We start from the raw sequence: 11,816 nt of genomic DNA, 5'->3' as shown, positions 1-11,816 counted from the left end.
AAGCTCAGCAGGTCAGGCAGCATCTGTGCAGAGAAATCACCGTTAATGTTACAGCATCCGCAGTTCATTCGGGTTTGATTGTCACCCTCTCAGGGCAAGGGGCAGGTTATTTGGGACTGAGATGAGGAGACAGCGCTTCACTCTAAGGCCTCTGAGTCTTTAACATTCTCTCTCCCTGAGGATTGTGGATGCTCCCTAACCGAGTACATTTCAGATTGGAATAGACAGATTGCCGGGGTCTCAGGGAGTCAGGGGATATGGGGAGTGGATAGGAAACTGGATTTGAAATCTCAAACCAGCTCTGATTGGATTGACTGCCAGAACAGACTGAACAGTTTAAACAGGCTGTATAGTCTCCTCCTGCTCACATTTCCTGAGCTCTTAGATGTTTAATGAACTTATTCCCAATCCCTTTGGATTTGTTTCCATGAAACCGTTTATCATTAAATCTCTGCAGCCCCCACCCTATTACAAACCATCTCATTCTTTCTTCAGTGTTACCCCCATTCCAATTCCTCAGGAATCATTACTTTTCTAACTTCCTTCCGCTCGGCTGAATCCCCCCACCCTCATAACACACGGGTTAATCTTTCCCTTCTCCCTATAGATGCTGCCTGACCTTATCAGATTTCTCAGCATGGCCTGTGTTTATTTCAGAGGGAATGACATCTCCCTGTTGCTGTTTCTGTGAGAGGATACATTCCCCAATCCGACTCCTTGATAATCCGTGTGTTCACAGAGAAAAGAGGGATCGCTCGGTCCAAATTTATAACATGCACAAAAGGGCATCTATATATTGTGATGATATTAAAAATAAAACATCTTAAGTCAAATGAAATCCTTGAGGAAATGACATGTTGCAATGGGATCTGTAAGGGGCAGGAATTCAATCCGCCCTCCCCCTGTTGTTATTGAGTATGATGCTCCTGACCCACCAATACACAGATCTGACTGAATGCACAAACAACCCCTCTCCATCCATTTCATTCAGAATAAGGTCAATATCAGGACGGATTAAAACACAATACAAACTGTGATGAATGCTGCATGTAGGGAGGCATGTTACTGTAGAGTTTATACAGCACTGAGATCAGGCTGTTCGGCCCATCATTCACATTCCAGTCTAACCGTCTGGACTCCCTCTCTAAACCTCTCCAATTCCCCAGATCCCTGTCTGAATGAAGACTGTCTGTGTGGGGTTTGCACATTTTCCCGGGGTCTGCGTGGGATCCTTCTGGGTGCGTGGGTTTCCTCCCACAGTCCAATGATGTGCAGGTTATAGTGGGTTGGCCATGCTAAATTGTCCAGAGTATCCAGGGATGTGTAGTTACGTGGATTACCCATGGAAAATGCAGGCTTACAGGGATAGGGTAGAGTGGTGAGTCTTGGTGGGTTACATGATGGGCCGAATGGCCGGTTTCCACACTGTAGGGATTCTATGATTCCATGCTCCTTCCCATCTGCCTCTATGGATGAGGGAGACTATCACCTGACCCAATATCCCCTTCGGTGGCTCAACGTTTGCTTTGTTTCCAACAATGAACTGCAGATGCTGCAGATCTGAGACAAAGCACGGAAATTGCTGGAGAAACTCAGCAGGTCTGGCAGCATCTGTGGGGAGGGAACCTTTCAGATCCAGGGATTGGTCTTCAGAACTGAAGGCTTCTGGTTCTGGTGCTGTCAGACCTGCTGAGCTTCCCCAGCAATTTCTTGTTTGGATTTCAGCCCCAATCCAGTTGGTGATAATCACGGCCTTGTTAAGTGTGTTTGGGAATGGGGAGGGAGCTGGGAGCAGGGTGATGGTAGTGTAGTGGGGAGCATAGCTGCCTTCCAAGCAGTTGACCTGGGTTCGATTCCCGGCCATCGCAGTGGCGTGGTTTGTTAATAGCTTTTATAAGGAAACGCACTGGAATGAACCGAGGAAACAAATCTTTCATTCTGTGGTAAAATGGGTCTGTCAGATTGCTCCTTGCTTTTCCTGGCGATGGCTCCTGTGAATTGCAGTGTGGAACCGGGCAGCATTGCTCGGCATCTCGGAAGCTTTCCCCTCTGCTGCTTCCCATTTCTTATTGAAATATTGGTTGCAGCACAAGGATGGGTTTGTTTTGTTCGAAAAGTGAGAGACCGCTCCTGTTCGGAACGTGAAATAATTACAGAAGCCGCTGGAAACACTGAACAGTTCCAACAGCTTCTGTCGTGGTGGGGAGGGAGGGTTAATATGTCAAATCTACACAAGGATAAAATAAACTCCAGCCTCAAAACAGTCAGAGTTCCTAAGTTTTACAAACATCTGTATAACATTAATCTGAACCATCAATTCCACTTAAACCCTTCCAATGTGAAATAGCATCTTTCTGACTCTCCCCCACCACCCTCTGTCTTCTACCTTCGAGCCAGTTCTCTACCCAAAGGCTAATTCTACTGCCCCAACATACAAGTTTGAAATAATGACACCAGTCTCAAAACTCCAACAAGAATCTATTCCTGATGCCAACAGGCGGGTCAGTTTGCCACCGGTGCTGTTTACACTTGGAATATACCTGGAGCAGAACAACACAAACCCAACTGGAGAGGGTGGCTCTGTATAAGGAGAGTCAGGGTGGAGTTAAAATTCAACAAATGTGATGGAATAAAATCAAAGATCAATGAAGGTAAGGCCGTCCAAACTGGTTCACAACTTATTACATAAGGGGCTGGATAAAAACTGAAGCTATTGTAATAAATGGTTCAAGCTCACCATGGAGAATTAATGTGCTCGGACAGAAAAATGCTGAGTCATCATAAATTGCTGCAAGTTGCAAACAGCAGAATTAAAATCCAACTTGTTTTTTTACTGTAAGGATGAATATTTTAATCATGTTGTTCTCTATATATGAATGATACAGACGGTCATTTATTATCGAGACAGAAAAGACAATCAATATTTTCTTTGACATCAAACTTGGATTTGGAGAAGATACTGTGGATGATACCAGCCAACAGGATTCTTTGTACAGACAGGCGAATAATAATGTCTCCAGGAAATAGCAGAAGGTTGTGGAGGGAAGTGAACAGACTGAAGCCCGCTGTGATGGAGTTTGGTATAAAAGGCTAAAGAGACACCATCTCGACCAAACTACAGAGTGTGAAATGTGAACATGGATAGAGTTACCTTGGTGTTCATGTGCACAGGTCTTTTACTGTGACAAGATCTGCTGAAGGGGGAAATAGAAAACATGTGGGATCTTAAGCATCACAAATGACCCATTGAGTAAGGAGAAAGAAAATACATAAAGGGAAACCCCGTGCTGTTCCTGGGGATCTGAAATCTAACCTCAGCAGGTCAGGCAGCATCTGTGAGAAGGGAACCAGAACCCATTTCTCCCACAGCAGTCTGCAAGGCACCAAGGGAGCTCCCTGATCTGATTGGCTCTGTGCTAATTAACACTGCACACAGATATTAATCCAGTGGGTCAGCTTCTTAGTTAAACAGTGAGTTCCTGAGAGTGACGAGGCAGACCCTTGTATGTTGTTCACACCGACATGGTCAGTAAAATGGTATCATGCCTGTCCCATTGTAAACCCAGCTTCAGCTCTGACCATATTTCCTGAAACCCAGCATGGGGAGGAAACACTGCCTCCTGGTCTTAGGTTCTTCGCTGTAGGAAAAGGGTTCACTTCCTGTGATCTCCCTCTGACTACTCCAATGCTTTTAGTTTCTCTCACTTGATTAGCTTTCTATCCCTTCTGGTTTCGTGGTCTAGTCACACTTCCCAAAGCTGAGGCTCCTGCTTAATGATAGAATCTGGCTAGGGCATCAGTAAATGGGAGAATTAGTACAGGGGTATGGGTAAATGGGAGAATTAGTACAGGGGCATGAGTAAATGGGAGAATTAGTACAGTGTTATGAGTAAATGGGAGAATTAGTACAGGGGTATGATTAAATGGGAGATTTGGTGGGAAACAATAAATGGGAGATTCAGTGCACAGCGCCATTACATTAGAAAATTGTTGGGAATGCCAATATATGAGAGAATTGGAGCAGAGCATGTCTAAATTGGGGAATAGGGGCAGGAAATCAATAAGAAGAATTGTTGTTGCAAGCATCAGTTAATTGGAGATTCAGTTCAGTGCACCGTCAAATGAAAAAAAAATGCAGGTCGCCAATAATTGGAGAATTCATTCAGGTGCCATTAAATTCGAAGTGGGAGAACGGGGGTTGGGGCGGGGTGGAAAACACTCAATGGGAGAGTTGGTGCAGTTCCAGGATTTGTGCATGTTTGGAAAATGGGAGAAATAGCCATAAATGGAGTCATACAATCATAGAGATTTACAACACACAAACAGATCCTTCGGTCCAACTTGTCCATGCCTCAATTTTAGAATTCTGGCAGCGCTCCAGTATATTGCAGAATCATGGAACTACTTCATGGGAGAAATGGGCAAGGGCTTATCGAAATGTGAGAAATGTAACAGGGCATCAGATAATGGGAGAATTGGGGCAGTGTAACACAAGATGGGAGAATTCGGGCAGGACAATACTTGATGGGAGATTTAGAGTAGGGCACCCAAAAAACATTCAAGGGCCTCAGTCAATATGAAGATTGGTGTAAGGCAACACTGTGACGAGAACTGGTTCAGGACTTCACTAATTGGGGAAAGTGGTGCTTAGCAACACTGAATTGAAGAATTGGTGTGGGGTATCAGTAAATGAAAGACCTGGTGCAGGGTGCTGATAACTTCGAGAATTGGAGCAACTGGGAGAACACGGGCAGTGAATCAGTAAATAGGACAAATGCTGCAAAGGATTAGTGGTCGAGTTTCAATAAATGTACCACGACATGGGGGAGTTGGTGCTGTTCACCACGAAAGGGAAGATATGTGTAGGATCGGTAATTTGGAGATTTGATGCAGGGATCTCCAAGATTAGAGAATTCTGGCAGCTGGTTTCTAAATGAGAGAATTGTTGCAGAGAAATACTAAATGGAAGACCTGGTGCACAGTGGAGCGAAATTAGAGAGTGGATGCATGGCAACAGTAAATGGGAGAATTAGAGTAGCGAACCCTTAAATGGTAGAATCGGGGTCGGGCATCAGTAATGGAAGAATTAGTACAGGGATATGTGTAACTGAGAGATTTGGTGGGAATCAATAAATGGGACATTCGAAATGCTTTGCTTGAATTTTCTAATATCTTGACACTCACACCAGTTTTCCAATGTAATGGCACTGTGCACCGAAATTGGGGAATGGGGCCAGGGAATCAATAAAAAGAAAAATATTGCAAGTATTTGTAAGTTGGAGATTCAGTTCAGTGCATCACTCAATGAAAAGAATTCAGCAGGGCACCCGTACGTGGAAGAAGTGTTTCAGGGAACAATTAAATGGAAGGAATTGATGCAGGACAACAATAATTGGAGAATTCATGCAGGTGCCTTTACATTGGGCAGGATAATACTCAAAGGGAGAGTTGGTGCAGTTTCAGGATTTGTGCCGTATTGGTAAATGGGAGAAATGGTGCAGAGCAGAGGAGCCATAAATACAGTCATACAATCATAGAGATGTACAACATGGAAACAGACACTTCAGTCCAACTTGTCTATAACTCAATTTTAGAATTCTGGCAGCGCTCCACGAGATTGGAGAATCATTCCAAGGAACTACTAAATGGAAGAATTGGGCAAGGGCTTATCGAATTTCTAGAATTTGGAAAAGGGCATGTGATAACTGGAGAATTGATGCAGTTAGCACCAAATGGGAAACTTGGGGCAGGACAAGACTTGATACGGGAATGAGAGTAGGGCACCCCTAAATTGGGCGAGGGCAAGAGTCAACATAACGATTGGTGTAAGGCACAACTGAATGGAGGACTTGTTCAGGACGTCAATAATTGGGGAAAAGGTGCTAAGCAACACTGAATTGGAGAATTGATGTGGGCCATCAGTAAATGAGAGACCTGGTGCACAGTGGAGCTAAATTAGAGTTTTAGTGCGTGGCAACAGTAAATGGGAGAATTAGAGTAGCGCACCCTTAAATGGTAGAATGAGCTAGGGCATTAGTAAATGGAAGGATTGGTACAGGGATGTGAGTAAATGGGAGATTTGGTATGAAACAATAAATGGGAGATCTGGTGAACATTGGCATTTCTTTAGAAAATTGATGGGAGTGCCAATGTATTGGAAAATTGGAGCAGACCGTGTCTAAATTGGGGAATAGGGGCCATGGAATCAATAAAAAGAAGAAATGTTGCAAGCATCGGGAAATTGGAGATTCAGTTGAATGCATCATTAAATGAAAACACTTCAGCAGGGCATTCGTACGTGGCAAAAGTGTTTCAGGGAACATTTAAATGTAAGGAATAATTTGAGAATTCATGTAGGTGCCATTAAATTCTAAGTGGGAGGACTGGGGCAGGATAACCTCAATGGGTGAGTTGGTGAAATTCCCGAATTAGAGCAGGATTGGGAAATGGGAGAATTGGTGCAGGGAAGCGGAGCAGTAATTACAGCCTCAGAGATGTACAGCACGGAAACAGACCCTTCAGTCCGACTTGTCCATGCCTAAATTTAAGAATTCTGGCAGCTCGCCCCGAAATTGGAGAATTATTGGAAGGAACGACTAAATGGAAACAATCGGGAAAGAGCTTATCGAAATGTAAGAGTTTGCAACAGGGCATCAGAAAATGGGAGAATTACTGCAGTTCAGCACGAAATGGGTGCGTTATGCTGTGTTGCACTAAATGGGAGAATTGAGGCACGACAATACCTTTTGGGAGACTGAGTTTAGGGCACCGCTAAATTGGGCGAGGGCATCAGTCAGTATGAGGATTGCTGTAAGACAAAACTGAGTGGAGAACTTGTTCAGGACGTCAGTAATTGGGTGAAATGGTGCTTAGCAACACTAAATTGGAGAATTGGTGTGGGGTATCAGTAAATTAAAGACCTGGTGCACAGTGAAGCTAAATTAGAGAATTGGTGCAGGACAACAGGAAATGGGAGAATTAGTATAGCGCACCCTTAATAGTAGAATCGGATTAAGGCATCATAAATGTAATTAGTACGGGGATATGAGTAAAAGTGGAAAAAAAAGTGGGAAATCTGCTGCACAGTGCCGTTACATTAGAATATTGGTGTGAGTGTCAATATGTTGGAAAATTGGAGCAGACCATGTCTAAATTGGGGAATAGGGGCCAGGGAATCAATGAAAAGAAGAAATGTTGCCAGAATTGGGAAATTGGAGATTCAGTTCAGTGCATCACTAAAAGGGAAAAAAATCAGCAAGACATCCGATCGTGGAAGATGGGTATCGGGGAACAAATAAATGTAAGGAATTGATGCAGGGCAACAATAATTGGCGAATTCATGCAGGTGCCATTAAATTCTAAGTGGGAGGACTGGGGCAGGATAACCACAATGGGTGAGTTGGTGAAATTCCCGAATTAGCCCTTCAGTCCGACTTGTCCACGCCGAAATTTAAGAATTCTGTCCAATTAATAAATTGGAGAATCATTGCAAGAAACTACTAAATGGAAAAATTGGGAAAAGGCTGATTGAAATGTGAGAATTTGCAACAGGGCATCAGATAATGGGTGAATTAGTGCAGTTCAGCACTAAATGGGTGCGTTATGCTGTGTTGCACTAAATGGGAGAATTGGGGCAGGGAGATTTAGAGTAGGGCACCCCTAAATTGGGCGAGAGCATCAGTCAATCTGAGGATTGGTGTAAGGCAACACTGAGTGGAGAACTTGTTCAGGGTATCAGTAATTGGTGGAAATTGTGCTTAGTAACACTGAATTGGAGAATTGGTGTGGGGCATCTGTAAATGAGAGACCTGGTGCAGGGTGCTGATAACTTCGAGTGGAGCAAATGGGAGAACACGGGCAGTGAAACACTAAATAGGACAAATGTTGCAAAGGATTAGTGTTCAAGATTCAATACAGTGCACCACGAAATGGGGGAGTTGGTGCAGTTCACCACTAAATGGGAGATATGTGTAGGATCAGTAATTTGGAGATTTGATGCAGGGATTGGCAAGATTACAGAATTCTGTCAGCGGTCTACTAAATGGGAGAATTGTTGCAGGGAAATACTGAATGGAAGAACGGTGCACAGTGGAGCTCAATTACAGAATGGGTGCATGCACCATTAAATGGGACAATTAGAGTAGCGCACCCTTAAATGGTCGAATCGGGCTCCGGGCATCAGTAAGTTAGAGATTGGAAAACTGGGGTGAGTGCCAATATACGAGAAAAGTGTTGCAGAGCCTGTCTAAATTGGGGAATAGGGGCCATGGAATCAATAAAAAGAAGAAATGTTGCAAGCATCGGGAAATTGGAGATTCAGTTCAGTGCATTACGAAATGAAAAGAAAACCCAGCAGGTCATCCGTACGTGGAAGATGTGTATCAGGGAACAACTAAATGATGCAGGGCAACAATAATTGGAGAATTCATGCAGGTGCCATTAAATTCTAAGTGGGAGGACTGGGGCAGGATAACCACAATGGGTGAGTTGGTGAAATTCCCGAATTTGTGTAGGAGTGGTAAGTGGGAGAATTGGTGCAGGGAAACGGAGCACTAATTACAGCCTCAGAGATGTACAGCACGGAAACAGACCCTTCAGTCCAACTTATCCGTGCCTAAAGTTAAGAATTCTGGCAGCTCTCGACGAAATTGGAGAATCTTTGCAACGAACTACTAAATGGAAAAATTGGGAAACTGCTTCTCGAAATATGTGAGTTTGCAACAGGACATCAGATACTGGGTGAATTAGTGCAGTTCAGCACGAAATGGGTGAGTTATGCTGCGTTGCACTAAATGGGGGATTTGGGGCAGGGTGAGACATTTTAGGAGATTGAGAGTTAGAGCACCCCTAAATTGGAAGAGGGCACCAGTCAGTATGAGGATTGGTGGAAGGCAACACTGTGGAGAACTTGTTCAGGGCATCAGTAATTGGGGTAAAGGTTGCCTCACAACACTGAATTTGAGAATTGGTGTGGGGTATCAGTAAATGAGAGACCTGGTACATGGTGCTGATAACTTCGAGAATTGGAGCAAATGGGAGATCACGGGCAGTGAATCAGGAAATAGGACAAATGTTGAAAAGGATTAGTGGGAGAGATTCAATACAGTGCACCACGAAATGGGGGAGTTGGTGCAGTTCACCACTAAAAGGAAGATAGTGTAGGATCGCTAATTTGGAGATATGATGCAGGGATCGCAAGATTAGAGAATTCTGGCAGCGGACTATGAAATGGGAGAATTGTTGCAGGGAAACAATTAAATGGAAGGAATTGATTTCAGGGCAACAATAATTGGAGAATTCATGCAGGTGCCATTAAATTGTGCAGGACAATACTCAATGGAAGAGTTGGTGCAGTTTCAGGATTTGTGCAGGATTGGTAAATGGGAGAAATGGTGCAGAGCAGCGGAGTCATAAACAGAGTCATACAATCATAGAGATGTACAACATGGAAACAGACACTTCAGTCCAACTTGCCTATAACTCAATTTTAGAATTCTGGCAGCGCTCCATGAAATTGGAGAATCATTCCAAGGAAATACTAAATGGAAGAATTCAACAGTAGGAGTAGGGCACTACTAAATTGGGTGAGGGCATCAGTCAATATGAAGATTGGTGTGAGGTAAAACTGAATGGAGGACTTGTTCAGGAAGTCCTGAATTTGGGGAATTGGTGCTCAGCAACACTGGATTGGAGAATTGATGCGGGACATCAGTCAATGAGAGACCTGGTGCACAGTGGAGCTAAATTAGCGAATTGGTGCATGGCAACAGTAAATGGGAGAATTAGAGCAGCGCACCCTTAACTGGTAGAATCGGGCTCGGGCATCAGTAAATGGGAGAATTATTACAGGGTTTATGAGTAAATGGGAGATTTGGTGAAAGCAGTAAATGGGAGATCTGGTGCACTATTACAGTGCAGGAGTGGGGCAGGGTAACCTCAATGGGTGAGTTGGTGAAATTCCCGAATTAGTGCAGGATTGGTCAATGGGAGAATTGGTGCAGGGAAGTGGAGCCCTACTCTAATTGTCCCATTTAATGGTGCCATGTGCACAATCTCTAATTTAGCTCCACTGTGCACCAGGTCTTCTGTTCAGTATTTCCCTGTAACAATTTTCCCATTTCATAGTCCGCTGCCAGACTTCTCTCATCTTGCGATCCCTGCATCATATCTCCAAATTACCGATCCTACAAATACCTTCCCTTCAGTGGTGAACAGCACCAACTCCCCCATTTCGTGTTACACTGTATTGAATCTCCACCACTAATCCTTTGCAACATTTGTCCTATTTAGTGTTTCACTGCCCGTGTTCTCCCATTTGCTCCAATTCTCGAACTTATCAGTACCCTGCACCTTTTCCCCCAATTCCTGATGTTCTGAACAAGTTCTCCACTCAGTGGTGCCTTACACTAATCCTTATACTGACTGATGCCCTCGCCAAATTTAGGGGTGCTATAATCGAAATCTCTCACAAGGTATTGTCCTGCCCCAATTCTCCCATTTAGTGCAACGCAGCATAACTCACCCACTTCGTGCTGAACTGCATTAAGTCACCAATTATCTGATGCCCTGTTGCAAATTCTCACATTTCGATAAGCCCTTTCCCAAGTTTTCCATTTAGTAAGTTCTTGCAATGATTCTCCAATTTAGTGGAGAGCTGCCAGCATTCTTAAATTTAGGCGTGGACAAGTTGGACACGAAGGGTCTGTTTCCGTGCTGTACGTCTCTAAGGCTCTAATTAGTGCTCCCCTTCCCTGCACGAAATATCCCATTTCCCAATCCTGCACTAATTCGGGAATTTCACCAACTCACCCATTGAGGTTCTCCTGCCCCAGTCCTTCCCCTTAGAATGTAATCGCACCCCTGCATGAATTCTCCAATTATTGTTGCCCGACATTAATTCCTTCCAGTCGTTCCCTGATACACGTCTTTCACGTACGGGTGCCCTCCTGAACTTTTTTTCATTTGGTGATACCCTGAATTGAATCTCCCGATCTCACTGAATTTACAGATGCTTCCAACATTTCTTTTTATTGATTCCCTGGCCCCTATTCCCCAATTTAGACATGCTCTGCTCCAATTTTCCAATATATTGACACTCCCCCCAATTTTCTAATGTAACAGCACTGTGCACCAATCTCCCATTTATTGATTCCACTAAATCTCCCATTTACTCATATCCCTGTACTAATTCTCCCACTTACTGATGCCCAAGCCCGATCCTACCATTTAAGGGTGCGCTACTCTAATTCTCCCATTTCCTGTTGCCATGGACATACTCTCGAATTTAGCCCCACTGTGCACCAGGTCTTCCATTCAGTATTTCTCTCCCATTTATTCATCTTGGCGATCACTGCATCAAATCTCTAAATTCCCAGTGCGACACATATTCTCCATTTTGTGGTGAACTGCATCAACTCCCCCATTTCGTGGTACACTGTATTGAATCTGGACCACTAACACTTTGCAACATTTGTCCTATTTCCTGATTCACTGCCCGTGTTCTCCCATTTGCTCCAATTCTCGAAGTTATCAGCACCCTGCACCAGGTCTTTCAATTTAGTGATGCTTCAAACCAATTCTCCAATTCAGTGTTGCTGAGCACCATTTCCCCCAATTACTGAAGTCCTGACCCAGTTCTCCTCACAGTGTTGTCTTCCCCCAATCCCCATACTGACTGATGTCCTCGAACAATTTAGCGGTGCACTACTCTAAATCTCTCACAGTGTTTTCCTGCCCCAATTCTCCCATTTAGTGTTACACTGCACCAATTCTCCCATTACCTGATGCAGCGTTACAATTCTCACATTTCGATAAGC

At 44.0% G+C, this 11,816-nt stretch overlaps 1 non-coding gene across 1 annotated transcript; it reads left to right on the top strand.

The window, feature by feature from the left end:
• The first annotated feature begins 1,796 nt into the window (after positions 1 to 1,796).
• Positions 1,797 to 1,868, top strand: trnag-ucc (transfer RNA glycine (anticodon UCC)). The gene has a single exon. It is a non-coding gene; the product is annotated as a tRNA-Gly (tRNA).
• Positions 1,869 to 11,816: the final 9,948 nt, after the last annotated feature.

This window comes from Chiloscyllium punctatum, chromosome 23 (genome assembly GCF_047496795.1).
Source record: "Chiloscyllium punctatum isolate Juve2018m chromosome 23, sChiPun1.3, whole genome shotgun sequence".
Classification (NCBI taxonomy): domain Eukaryota; kingdom Metazoa; phylum Chordata; class Chondrichthyes; order Orectolobiformes; family Hemiscylliidae; genus Chiloscyllium; species Chiloscyllium punctatum.
This window is presented reverse-complemented; position numbering and strand designations above follow the sequence as displayed.